This window comes from Salvelinus fontinalis, unplaced genomic scaffold (assembly GCF_029448725.1).
Source record: "Salvelinus fontinalis isolate EN_2023a unplaced genomic scaffold, ASM2944872v1 scaffold_2180, whole genome shotgun sequence".
Classification (NCBI taxonomy): domain Eukaryota; kingdom Metazoa; phylum Chordata; class Actinopteri; order Salmoniformes; family Salmonidae; genus Salvelinus; species Salvelinus fontinalis.
Genome location: NW_026602389.1, coordinates 5966 through 18817, shown reverse-complemented (window position 1 = coordinate 18817; position 12852 = coordinate 5966). Strand labels below are relative to the sequence as shown.

At 40.2% G+C, this 12852-nt stretch overlaps 1 non-coding gene and 2 pseudogenes across 1 annotated transcript; all 3 read right to left on the bottom strand.

Annotated features, from left to right (window-relative positions):
• LOC129850687 (U1 spliceosomal RNA) lies at positions 1-97 on the bottom strand (annotated as a pseudogene; the record flags this gene model as incomplete).
• A 4264-nt stretch (positions 98-4361) lies between these two features.
• Positions 4362-4470, bottom strand: LOC129850685 (5S ribosomal RNA; annotated as a pseudogene).
• A 223-nt stretch (positions 4471-4693) lies between these two features.
• On the bottom strand, positions 4694-4857 carry LOC129850686 (U1 spliceosomal RNA). The gene has a single exon (XR_008758845.1). It is a non-coding gene; the product is annotated as a U1 spliceosomal RNA (small nuclear RNA).
• Positions 4858-12852: the final 7995 nt, after the last annotated feature.

The following is a 12852-nucleotide window of genomic DNA, read 5'->3' as shown; positions in this document are numbered from 1 at the left end:
AATTCGCAGGGGTCAGCACAGCCGGAGTGCAATGGCTGAGCCTCGCCCTGGGTGAACCGCCTTCTTGATCACGGTATCTCCCTTGCCAGGTAAGTATGAGTTACACACATCGGTGGAGGGCAAGTCTCTCCAGTGACAACATTTTCGGCTGAAGGTAACCACTTTGTGTTCTGATCATTACATTTACATTTACATTTAAGTCATTTAGCAGACGCTCTTATACAGAGCGACTTACAAATTGGTGCATTCACCTTATGACATCCAGTGGAACAGCCACTTTACAATAGTGCATCAAGATCTTTTAAGGGGGGGGGGGCAGAAGGATTGCTTTATCCTATCCTAGGTACTCCTTGAAGAGGTGGGGTTTCAGGTGTCTCCGGAAGGTGGTGATTGACTCCGCTGTCCTGGCGTCGTGAGGGAGTTTGTTCCACCATTGGGGTGCCAGAGCAGCGAACAGTTTTGACTGGGCTGAGCGGGAACTGTACTTCCTCAGTGGTAGGGAGGCGAGCAGGCCAGAGGTGGATGAACGCAGTGCCCTTGTTTGGGTGTAGGGCCTGATCAGAGCCTGAAGGTACTGAGGTGCCGTTCCCCTCACAGCTCCGTAGGCAAGCACCATGGTCTTGTAGCGGATGCGAGCTTCAACTGGAAGCCAGTGGAGAGAGCGGAGGAGCGGGGTGACGTGAGAGAACTTGGGGAGGTTGAACACCAGACGGGCTGCGGCGTTCTGGATGAGTTGTAGGGGTTTAATGGCACAGGCAGGGAGCCCAGCCAACAGCGAGTTGCAGTAATCCAGACGGGAGATGACAAGTGCCTGGATTAGGACCTGCGCCGCTTCCTGTGTGAGGCAGGGTCGTACTCTGCGGATGTTGTAGAGCATGAACCTACAGGAACGGGCCACCGCCTTGATGTTAGTTGAGAACGACAGGGTGTTGTCCAGGATCACGCCAAGGTTCTTAGCGCTCTGGGAGGAGGACACAATGGAGTTGTCAACCGTGATGGCGAGATCATGGAACGGGCAGTCCTTCCCCGGGAGGAAGAGCAGCTCCGTCTTGCCGAGGTTCAGCTTGAGGTGGTGATCCGTCATCCACACTGATATGTCTGCCAGACATGCAGAGATGCGATTCGCCACCTGGTCATCAGAAGGGGGAAAGGAGAAGATTAATTGTGTGTCGTCTGCATAGCAATGATAGGAGAGACCATGTGAGGTTATGACAGAGCCAAGTGACTTGGTGTATAGCGAGAATAGGAGAGGGCCTAGAACAGAGCCCTGGGGGACACCAGTGGTGAGAGCGCGTGGTGAGGAGACAGATTCTCGCCACGCCACCTGGTAGGAGCGACCTGTCAGGTAGGACGCAATCCAAGCGTGGGCTGCGCCGGAGATGCCCAACTCGGAGAGGGTGGAGAGGAGGATCTGATGGTTCACAGTATCGAAGGCAGCCGATAGGTCTAGAAGGATGAGAGCAGAGGAGAGAGAGTTAGCTTTAGCAGTGCGGAGCGCCTCCGTGATACAGAGAAGAGCAGTCTCAGTTGAGTGACTAGTCTTGAAACCTGACTGATTTGGATCAAGAAGGTCATTCTGAGAGAGATAGCAGGAGAGCTGGCCAAGGACGGCACGTTCAAGAGTTTTGGAGAGAAAAGAAAGAATGGATACTGGTCTGTAGTTGTTGACATCGGAGGGATCGAGTGTAGGTTTTTTCAGAAGGGGTGCAACTCTCGCTCTCTTGAAGACGGAAGGGACGTAGCCAGCGGTCAAGGATGAGTTGATGAGCGAGGTGAGGTAAGGGAGAAGGTCTCCGGAAATGGTCTGGAGAAGAGAGGAGGGGATAGGGTCAAGCGGGCAGGTTGTTGGGCGGCCGGCCGTCACAAGACGCGAGATTTCATCTGGAGAGAGAGGGGAGAAAGAGGTCAGAGCACAGGGTAGGGCAGTGTGAGCAGAACCAGCGGTGTCGTTTGACTTAGCAAACGAGGATCGGATGTCGTCGACCTTCTTTTCGAAATGGTTGACGAAGTCGTCTGCAGAGAGGGAGGAGGGGAGGGGAGGGGGAGGAGGATTCAGGAGGGAGGAGAAGGTGGCAAAGAGCTTCCTAGGGTTAGAGGCAGATGCTTGGAATTTAGAGTGGTAGAAAGTGGCTTTAGCAGCAGAGACAGAAGAGGAAAATGTAGAGAGGAGGGAGTGAAAGGATGCCAGGTCCGCAGGGAGGCGAGTTTTCCTCCATTTCCGCTCGGCTGCCCGGAGACCTGTTCTGTGAGCTCGCAATGAGTCGTCGAGCCACGGAGCGGGAGGGGAGGACCGAGCCGGCCTGGAGGATAGGGGACATAGAGAGTCGAAGGATGCAGAAAAGGAGGAGAGGAGGGTTGAGGAGGCAGAATCAGGAGATAGGTTGGAGAAGGTTTGGGCAGAGGGAAGAGATGATAGGATGGAAGAGGAGAGAGTAGCGGGGGAGAGAGAGCGAAGGTTGGGACGGCGCAATACCATCCGAGTAGGGGCAGTGTGGGAAGTGTTGGATGAGAGCGAGAGGGAAAAGGATACAAGGTAGTGGTCGGAGACTTGGAGGGGAGTTGCAATGAGGTTAGTGGAAGAACAGCATCTAGTAAAGATGAGGTCAAGCGTATTGCCTGCCTTGTGAGTAGGGGGGGAAGGTGAGAGGGTGAGGTCAAAAGAGGAGAGGAGTGGAAAGAAGGAGGCAGAGAGGAATGAGTCAAAGGTAGACATGGGGAGGTTAAAGTCACCCAGAACTGTGAGAGGTGAGCCGTCCTCAGGAAAGGAGCTTATCAAGGCATCAAGCTCATTGATGAACTCTCCAAGGGAACCTGGAGGGCGATAAATGATAAGGATGTTAAGCTTGAAAGGGCTGGTAACTGTGACAGCATGGAATTCAAAGGAGGCGATTGACAGATGGGTAAGGGGAGAAAGAGAGAATGACCACTTGGGAGAGATGAGGATCCCGGTGCCACCACCCCGCTGACCAGAAGCTCTCGGGGTGTGCGAGAACACGTGGGCAGACGAAGAGAGAGCAGTAGGAGTAGCAGTGTTATCTGTGGTGAGCCATGTTTCCGTCAGTGCCAAGAAGTCTAGGGACTGGAGGGACGCATAGGCTGAGATGAGCTCTGCCTTGTTGTTGCAGTTCCAGAGGCTACCGGAGACCTGGAACTCCACGTGGGTCGTGCGGGCTGGGACCACCAGGTTAGGGTGGGCGCGGCCACGCGGTGTGAAGCGTTTGTATGGTCTGTGCAGAGAGGAGAGAACAGGGATAGACAGACACATAGTTGACAGACTACAGAAGAGGCTACGCTAATGCAAAGGAGATTAGAATGACAAGTGGACTACACGTCTCGAATGTTCAGAAAGTTAAGCTTACGTTGCAAAAAAATAAATAAAAGATCTTATTGACTAAAATGATATAGTACTGCTGGCTGGTGAAGTAGCCTGGCTAGCAGTGGCTGCGTTGTTGAAAGAAGTTGGCTAGGTAACCTCGACAATTTCTCTAAATTTCTCTAAACTACACAATTATCATGGATACAAGGACAGCAAAGACAACTAGCTAACACTACGCTAATCAAGTCGTTCCGTTGTAATGTAAGTTTCTACAGTGCTGCTATTCGGTAGAAGATCATACCACATCACATCGACCTGCGTTAAATGCCGTTTAGGAATGAACTTGAAGACAGAGTGGTGAAAAAGTAGTTTATTTTGTTTCCTAGATTATATCAGTGAACCACTAGATTCCCATCATGCAACACTGTAAAAAAATCACCAATAGCTTTTGAATATCTTAACCTGTCTTATATCACAAATGTATGCGATATGACGAAATACAATCACATTCAGACACACACACACACACACACACACACACACACACACACACACACACACACACACACACACACACACACACACACACACACACACACACACACACACACACACACACACACACACACACACACACACACACAGACAAATGCATGAAACCAATTGATTTATTATCGATAACATCTCACATTCTCTTGTACTTTTGATTTACACCGTTAAAAGAAGGGTTGTAATTCCACCATGGAAAACACAGGGCCATCAGACACCAGTCCAGTTCCACTCCTCACCAGCAGTATTTCCTTTAATCATTTGAACAGGGTGAGGGAGCACAAAGCACACACAAGCTGCATTCAGTAACAATATTCTTATTTGTCTTATAAATAAAAGGCAGATGCTCCCTTGCAGCACAAGGAACTTTGATTGTATTAAAAGGGCATGGGAGACTAGCCCATAGAAGCTGCATTTAGTCAATTCGGCATCAAATGCTTACTACAATGCAGCGATGCTGATGAAATAATGCAAGAGGACACCCTAGTGGACAAAATGCTTACAGCACCTGGTATTCACAGGCAGTCTCCCATCCAAGTACTAACCAGGCCCGACCCTGCTTAGCTTCCGAGATCAGACGTTTTCAAGATGGTATGGCCGTAAGCGAAGTAACAACTCTTGGTACACCACATAAAGTCATGCATTTCGCAACATGATGTTTCCACAAAATGTCAACAATGTTTTGCTACAAACAAATGTTTCTACCTTTCAATTGGTCCACAAAGTGTCTTTCTCAACTGACTTGAAAGATCTCCATAAGCACGGGCAATCGACTCAAGTCATCCTCAAGCCTGGCGCCAAGCAACGGTTTGTCATTAAACAAGCGATCAGGGGAGAGCGCGGACGCAGTCCCCCACTACCATAAATTATGCAATCGAGATTTCCACATTTGGGAAATTCGCAGGGGTCAGCACAGCCGGAGTGCAATGGCTGAGCCTCGCCCTGGGTGAACCGCCTTCTTGATCACGGTATCTCCCTTGCCAGGTAAGTATGAGTTACACACATCGGTGGAGGGCAAGTCTCTCCAGTGACAACATTTTCGGCTGAAGGTAACCACTTTGTGTTCTGATCATACCACATCACATCGACCTGCGTTAAATGCCGTTTAGGAATGCACTTGCAGACAGAGTGGTGAAAAAGTAGTTTATTTTGTTTCCTAGATTATATCAGTGAACCACTAGATTCCCATCATGCAACACTGTAAAAAAATCACCAATAGCTTTTGAATATCTTAACCTGTCTTATATCACAAATGTATGCGATATGACGAAATACAATCACATTCAGACACACACACACACACACACACACACACACACACACACACACACACACACACACACACACAGACAAATGCATGAAACCAATTGATTTATTATCGATAACATCTCACATTCTCTTGTACTTTTGATTTACACCGTTAAAAGAAGGGTTGTAATTCCACCATGGAAAACACAGGGCCATCAGACACCAGTCCAGTTCCACTCCTCACCAGCAGTATTTCCTTTAATCATTTGAACAGGGTGAGGGAGCACAAAGCACACACAAGCTGCATTCAGTAACAATTTTCTTATTTGTCTTATAAATAAAAGGCAGATGCTCCCTGGCAGCACAAGGAACTTTGATTGTATTAAAAGGGCATGGGAGACTAGCCCATAGAAGCTGCATTTAGTCAATTCGGCATCAAATGCTTACTACAAGGCAGCGATGCTGATGAAATAATGCAAGAGGACACCCTAGTGGACAAAATGCTTACAGCATCTGGTATTCCCAGGCGGTCTCCCATCCAAGTACTAACCAGGCCCAACCCTGCTTAGCTTCCGAGATCAGACGAGATCGGGCGTATTTTTTTATTTATTTTTTTATTATAAAAAAGTTTCAATTACAATATTTTATCAAATGTACAATACACAAAAACCGAGACTAACATAGGCAGGTGAACAATTCACCCCCTATCAAATCAAAGAACTCAAATAAATAAAATACAACAAAAAATAATAAAAGCCTAACATAAATTCCAATCTCACAAAACAGGCATGTTGAAATCGACTCCCGAACAACTATGAAAACCAATATATTAATAAACATACCAATACTTTCAAAAATTATAAGTGATTCTTCCACCATCCACGTTTGAAATCAACCCACTCCCCTCCACAAAAGCTTCATCAAAACATTCCTTTCCATAACAATAAAACATATCTATATGCTTCTTTAACAATACTACAAAAATATCCCACACCCTTACCTTCTTCCCCTCAAAAAAAGCATAATTCCTCCTACAAAAAATAGCATACCTCAAGAAACTCAAAACAACATTCAACAAACCCACATTAACACCCTCACATTTACCAGACACGCCAAATAACACCAATTCATCCCACACATATTTTTTCAAAATATCACCCCCCCAGTTTCTATGAATCATTCCTTTTACTTTACAAAATAAATCTTTTAACTCCTTACATTCCACAAACAAATGCATTAAATTTTCCGGTGACTCACCACATAAGTCACATTCTCTATTTATTTCCCTATTGATTTGATGTAAAACCACTTTTGTATATATACGATTATGCCTTATTTTAAAATCATTACTTTCACATTCCATACTATTATATTTTACATTTAAAGTTTTCCATATCTTTTTTACGTCCAAATTCGGAAAAATTCCTTTCCAAACTTTCTCCGCAGCTGGCCTTTTCACATTTTTCTCTACCATTATTTTATAGAATCTTTTCACTGGGATACTAGATAAATGAGCCTTCTCCTTACTGTTACCAATAAACAAATTTGGAAAGACAAATAAATCTTCCCTAACAACTTCACTATTTATTAAATCCACCCATTTACTTGGTATACTTTCTTTTATCTTCTCATACATATTTCTCACTGTTCCCCTACCCACCTCTACATCCAATTCATGGATGGTATCAAAAATAGCTTCCTCAGGAAAAAAACCTGGAATTACCTCATATGTGTAATCTTTTATTTGTCTAAGACCTGCACTCATGAATACTTCACAATATAACACCTTTTCTTTGTACTTAAGTTTCTCATTCAGAAAAACAGGATGATTCATAATTAGGTCAATATGCCCACACTCATAATACACATTAGGCAACAACTCTGCCCATGCATTTAACACTTCTTTATAAAAATCTGGTACCTTTTCACACATTTTCCTTTTAAGACCCATCAACAAACCATTATCTTCACATCCACCACTCTCATCTAAATAGACTTTGAAAAAATGTTTCCAGCCATAATCTAAGCTGTCATACAAATATTTCTTTACTATTTTTATCCTAATAGCTTTTCTTTTAACATCCAAATCTACAAGTTTTAAACCTCCATCATCATAGTCTGCTATCAATGTTTTCTGCGCAATTCTAACACCTTTACCATCCCATATAAAATTAGACACCACATTATTCAATTCATTTAGAACCCACTCTGGCATGTCTAGAACTCCCAAAACATACACAAGTTTAGATGATACCAAAGCATTTACTACAATTATTTTACCTTTTAATTTTAATTTTCTATTTTTCCAGAAATTCAAAGTTTGCTTGATTTTATTGAGGATCCCTGTCCAAGTTATATCCCTTGCCTCTTTCTCCTCTACACCAATATGTACTCCCAGCACCTTCATAAAATCCTTAGCTACCTTAAAACCTGTTGGGGATGGGGGCGCTGTTTAGACTATATATGCTAATTTGGCTAATTTTTTAAACGGCTTCCCACAAAATCCTTGATCGTACAATATGCATATTATTATTATTATTGGATAGAAAACAGTCTATAGTTTCTATAGGAGTTGAAATTTTGTCTCTAAGTGGAACAGAGCCCATTCTACAGCAATTTCCCTGACATGGAGTCAGATTTGAGAAATGTTGGCCACTCTTCTGAAGTCAGTTATAAGGGCACTGTCGTTGCTATGACTATACGGACACTTCTTACGTCTTCCCCTGGATGCCTTTACGTGATGACGATTCCAACGGGGTCGATTGCGCGTTCACAGGCCCTACAAATGAAAAAACCCTGAAGCTAGTCATTCTTTGGGAGCTGCGTCATGAGCCTAGAGGACACCGGCGCGCACCTGTTCCAAGCGTTAGTTTAGCCTGTTATATTTCTCCGGTCATCTTTTCACTCGTTATAGGAGTTAAAAACATCATAAGGTAGTTAATTTAAAGCGTTTTATAGCAATTTATATCCGTTTAGTGCGATTTTGGGACATTTATTTTTGCAACGATGTGAAAAGTTGGGCACGCTTTTCAGTTCATCCCGAACGCAGTTGACATTTCCACATGGCAAGAGGACAGCTTTCCACCAAAAGACGATTTCTCCCAAGAAAGGATCCTTTGCCCAAGATACTGATGGAAGAACAGCTCAAGGTAGGACATTTTTATTATGATAAATCGTGTTTCTGTCGAAACATTTTAGTGGCTTAGGACGCCATGTTTTTTGACGTAGCTTCGCTTGGCGCAAACTGTATTGAAAAGTAAGGATAAATTAAAAAAAGTAATAACGCAATTGTATTAAGAATTAAATTGTCTATCAATCCCTGTCCACCCTATATTTTTTAGTCACGTTTATGAGTATTTATGTATAAGAGTAGATCACTGTCTAAGTGGCGCAAGGACTTTTTCTTTACCAGCTTGTCTACATTTCACATTGTCTAACCATGATTTTGGTGGCTAAATATAAACATTTTCGATCAAACTGTATATGCATGTTGTAATGTGATGTTACAGGAGTGTCATCGGAAGAATTCTGAGAAGGTTAGTGAAAAAATTAATATCTTTTGGCGATGTTGACTTTTATCGCTCACTTTGGCTAGAATCAATGCTGGGCTGCTAATTGCTATGTGCTAAGCTAATATAACGATTTATTGTGTTTTCGCTGTAAGACACTTAGAAAATCTGAAATATTGTCTGTATTCACAGGATCTGTGTCTTTCGATTCGTGTATGCTGTGTATTTTTACGAAATGTTTGATGATTAGTAGTTAGGTAAACACGTTGCTCATTGTAATTATTCTAGTCCATTTGTGATGGTGGGTGCAATTGTAAACTATGCCATCTACCTGAAATATGCACATTTTTCTAACAAAACCTATCCCATACCATAAATATGTTATCAGACTGTCATCTAATGAGTTTTTTTGTTGGTTAGGGGCTATAAATATCTTAGTTTAGCCGAATTGGTGATGGCTACTGGTGTTGGTGGACAAATAAAAGATGGTGGATTATGCTAATGTGTTTTTAGGTAATAGATGTACATCTTTACATATTGTGTCTTCCCTGTAAAACATTTTAAAAATCGGAAATGTTGACTGGATTCACAAGATCTGTGTCTTTCATTAGCTGTATTGGACTTTAATGTGTGAAAGTTAAATATTTTAAAAAAATATTTTTTTTGATTTTCGCGGCACTGGTTTTTCAGTGGGGGGGGGGGGGGTGCCGCTAGCGCCACGCTGATCCTAGACAGGTTAAATGGAATCTCACACTTATTTGCATTGATATCCCCAATGAACATAATTTCCGTCTTCTCTATATTAACTTCAGCCCCCGATGCCTTACAATAGATATCTATGATTTTCATAATGCTTTCAATGCTACCTACATCCTTCACAGTAAAAGTAGTGTCATCAGCGTACTGATGTATAACACTGACACCACCACCTGGGATTCCCACACCCCTCACCTCTTTGTCTCCAAGTATTAAAACAGCTAAAGGTTCTGTAGAAACACTGTACAACAGAGCTGACAAAGGACAACCCTGCCTTACTGACCTCTCTATAGGGAAAGTATCTGTTAACACTCCGTTACATTTAACACAACTTTTTGCTCCACTATACAACAAGTTAGAGCTTGTTTTTGGAAAAGTGTTTATTTCTGTATTCCAATGTTGCAACTTGCTGAAAACTGTCCACAGTGTTCCTATCATCCTGATTAAACAGTACTGAAATAAAATTAACTTAAAGAGTGCATCAAACATGATTTAGAGATTGTTTATGGAAAAGTGTTTATTTCTGTATTTCAACATGATTTGGAGCTTGTTTTTGAAAAGTGCTTATTTCTGTATTTCAACATGATTTGGAGCTTGTTTTGGAAAAGTGTTTATTTCTGTATTTCAACTTGATTTGGAGCTTGTTTTTGAAAAGTGCTTATTTCTGTTTTTCAACATAATTTAGAGCTTGTTTTGGAAAAGTGTTTATTTCTGTATTTCAACTTGATTTGGAGCTTGTTTTTGAAAAGTGCTTATTTCTGTTTTTCAACATAATTTAGAGCTTGTTTTTGGAAAAGTGTTTATTTCTGTATTCCAATGTTGCAACTTGCTGAAAACTGTCCACAGTGTTCCTATCATCCTGATTAAACAGTACTGAAATAAAATTAACTTACAGAGTGCATCAAACATGATTCAGAGCTTGTTTATGGAAAAGTGTTTATTTCTGTATTTCAACATGATTCGGAGCTTGTTTTTGAAAAGTGCTTATTTCTGTATTTCAACATGATTTGGAGCTTGTATTTGAAAAGTGTTTTTTCTGTATTTCAACATGATTTAGAGGCTTGATTTTGGAAAAGTGTTTATTTCTGTATTCAAATGTTGCAACTAGATGAAAACTGTCCACAGTGTTCCTATCATCCTGATTAAACAGTACTGAAATAAAATTAACTTACAGAGTGCATCAAACATGATTTAGAACTTGTTTATGGAAAAGTGTTTATTTCTGTATTTCAACATGATTTGGAGCTTGTTTTTGTTCAGTTTTTATTTCTGTTTTTCAACATGATTTAGAGCTTGTTTTTGGAAAAGTGTTTATTTCTGTATTCCAATGTTGCAACTTGCTGAAAACTGTCCACAGTGTTCCTATCATCCTGATTAAACAGTACTGAAATAAAATTAACTTAAAGAGTGCATCAAACATGATTTAGAGATTGTTTATGGAAAAGTGTTTATTTCTGTATTTCAACATGATTTGGAGCTTGTTTTTGAAAAGTGCTTATTTCTGTATTTCAACATGATTTGGAGCTTGTTTTGGAGAAGTGTTTATTTCTGTATTTCAACTTGATTTAGAGCTTGTTTATGGAAAAGTGTTTATTTCTGTATTTCAACATGATTCGGAGCTTGTTTTTGAAAAGTGCTTATTTCTGTATTTTGACATGATTTGGAGATTGTTTTTGAAAAGTTTTTTTTCTGTATTTCAACATGATTTGGAGCTTGTTTTTGAAAAGTGTTTTTTCTGTATTACAACATGATTTAGAGGCTTGTTTTTGGAAAAGTGTTTATTTCTGTATTCAAATGTTGCAACTTGATGAAAACTGTCCACAGTGTTCCTATCATCCTGATTAAACAGTACTGAAATAAAATTAACTTACAGAGTGCATCAAACATGATTTAGAACTTGTTTATGGAAAAGTGTTTATTTCTGTATTTCAACATGATTTGGAGCTTGTTTTTGTTAAGTGTTTATTTCTGTTTTTCAACATGATTTAGATCTTGTTTTTGGAAAAGTGTTTATTTCTGTATTCCAATGTTGCAACTTGATGAAAACTGTCCACAGTGTTCCTATCATCCTGATTAAACAGTACTGAAATAAAATTAACTTACAGAGTGCATCAAACATGATTTAGAGCTTGTTTATGGAAAAGTGTTTATTTCTGTATTTCAACATGATTTGGAGCTTGTTTTTGAAAAGTGTTTTTTCTGTTTTTCAACATGATTTAGAGCTTGTTTTTGGAAAAGTGTTTATTTCTGTATTCCAATGTTGCAACTTGATGAAAACTGTCCACAGTGTTCCTATCATCCTGATTAAACAGTACTGAAATAAAATTAACTTACAGTGCATCAAACATGATTTAGAGCTTGTTTATGGAAAAGTGTTTATTTCTGTATTTCAACATGAATTGGAGCTTGTTTTTGAAAAGTGCTTATTTCTGTATTTTAACATGATTTGGAGCTTGTTTTTGAAAAGTGTTTTTTCTGTATTTCAACATGATTTAGAGCTTGTTTTTGGAAAAGTGTTTATTTCTGTATTTCAATGTTCCAACTTGCTGAAAACTGTCCACAGTGTTCCTATCATCCTGATTAAACAGTACTGAAATAAAATCAACTTACAGAGATCATCAAACATGATTTAGAGCTTGTTTATGGAAAAGTGTGTATTTCTGTTTTTCAACATGATTTAGAGCTTGTTTTTGGAAAAGTGTTTATTTCTGTATTCCAATGTTGCAACTTGCTGAAAACTGTCCACAGTATTCCTATCATCCTGATTAAACAGTACTGAAATAAAATTAACTTAAAGAGTGCATCAAACATGATTTAGAGATTGTTTATGGAAAAGTGTTTATTTCTGTATTTCAACATGATTTGGAGCTTGTTTTTGAAAAATGCTTATTTCTGTATTTCAACATGATTTGGAGCTTGTTTTTGCAAAGTGTTTATTTCTGTTTTTCAACATGATTTAGAGCTTGTTTTTGGAAAAGTGTTTATTTCTGTATTCCAATGTTGCAACTTGCTGAAAACTGTCCACAGTGTTCCTATCATCCTGATTAAACAGTACTGAAATAAAATTAACTTAGAGTGCATCAAACATGATTTGGAGCTTGTTTTTGTTAAGTGTTTATTTCTGTTTTTCAACATGATTTAGAGCTTGTTTTTGGAAAAGTGTTTATTTCTGTATTCCAATGTTGCAACTTGCTGAAAACTGTCCACAGTGTTCCTATCATCCTGATTAAACAGTACTGAAATAAAATTAACTTACAGAGAGCATCAAACATGATTTAGAGCTTGTTTATGGAAAAGTGTTTATTTCTGTTTTTCAACATGATTTAGAGCTTGTTTTTGGAAAAGGGTTTATTTCTGTATTCCAATGTTGCAACTTGCTGAAAACTGTCCACAGTATTCCTATCATCCTGATTAAACAGTACTGAAATAAAATGAACTTACAGAGTTCATCAAACATGATTTAGAGCTTGTTTA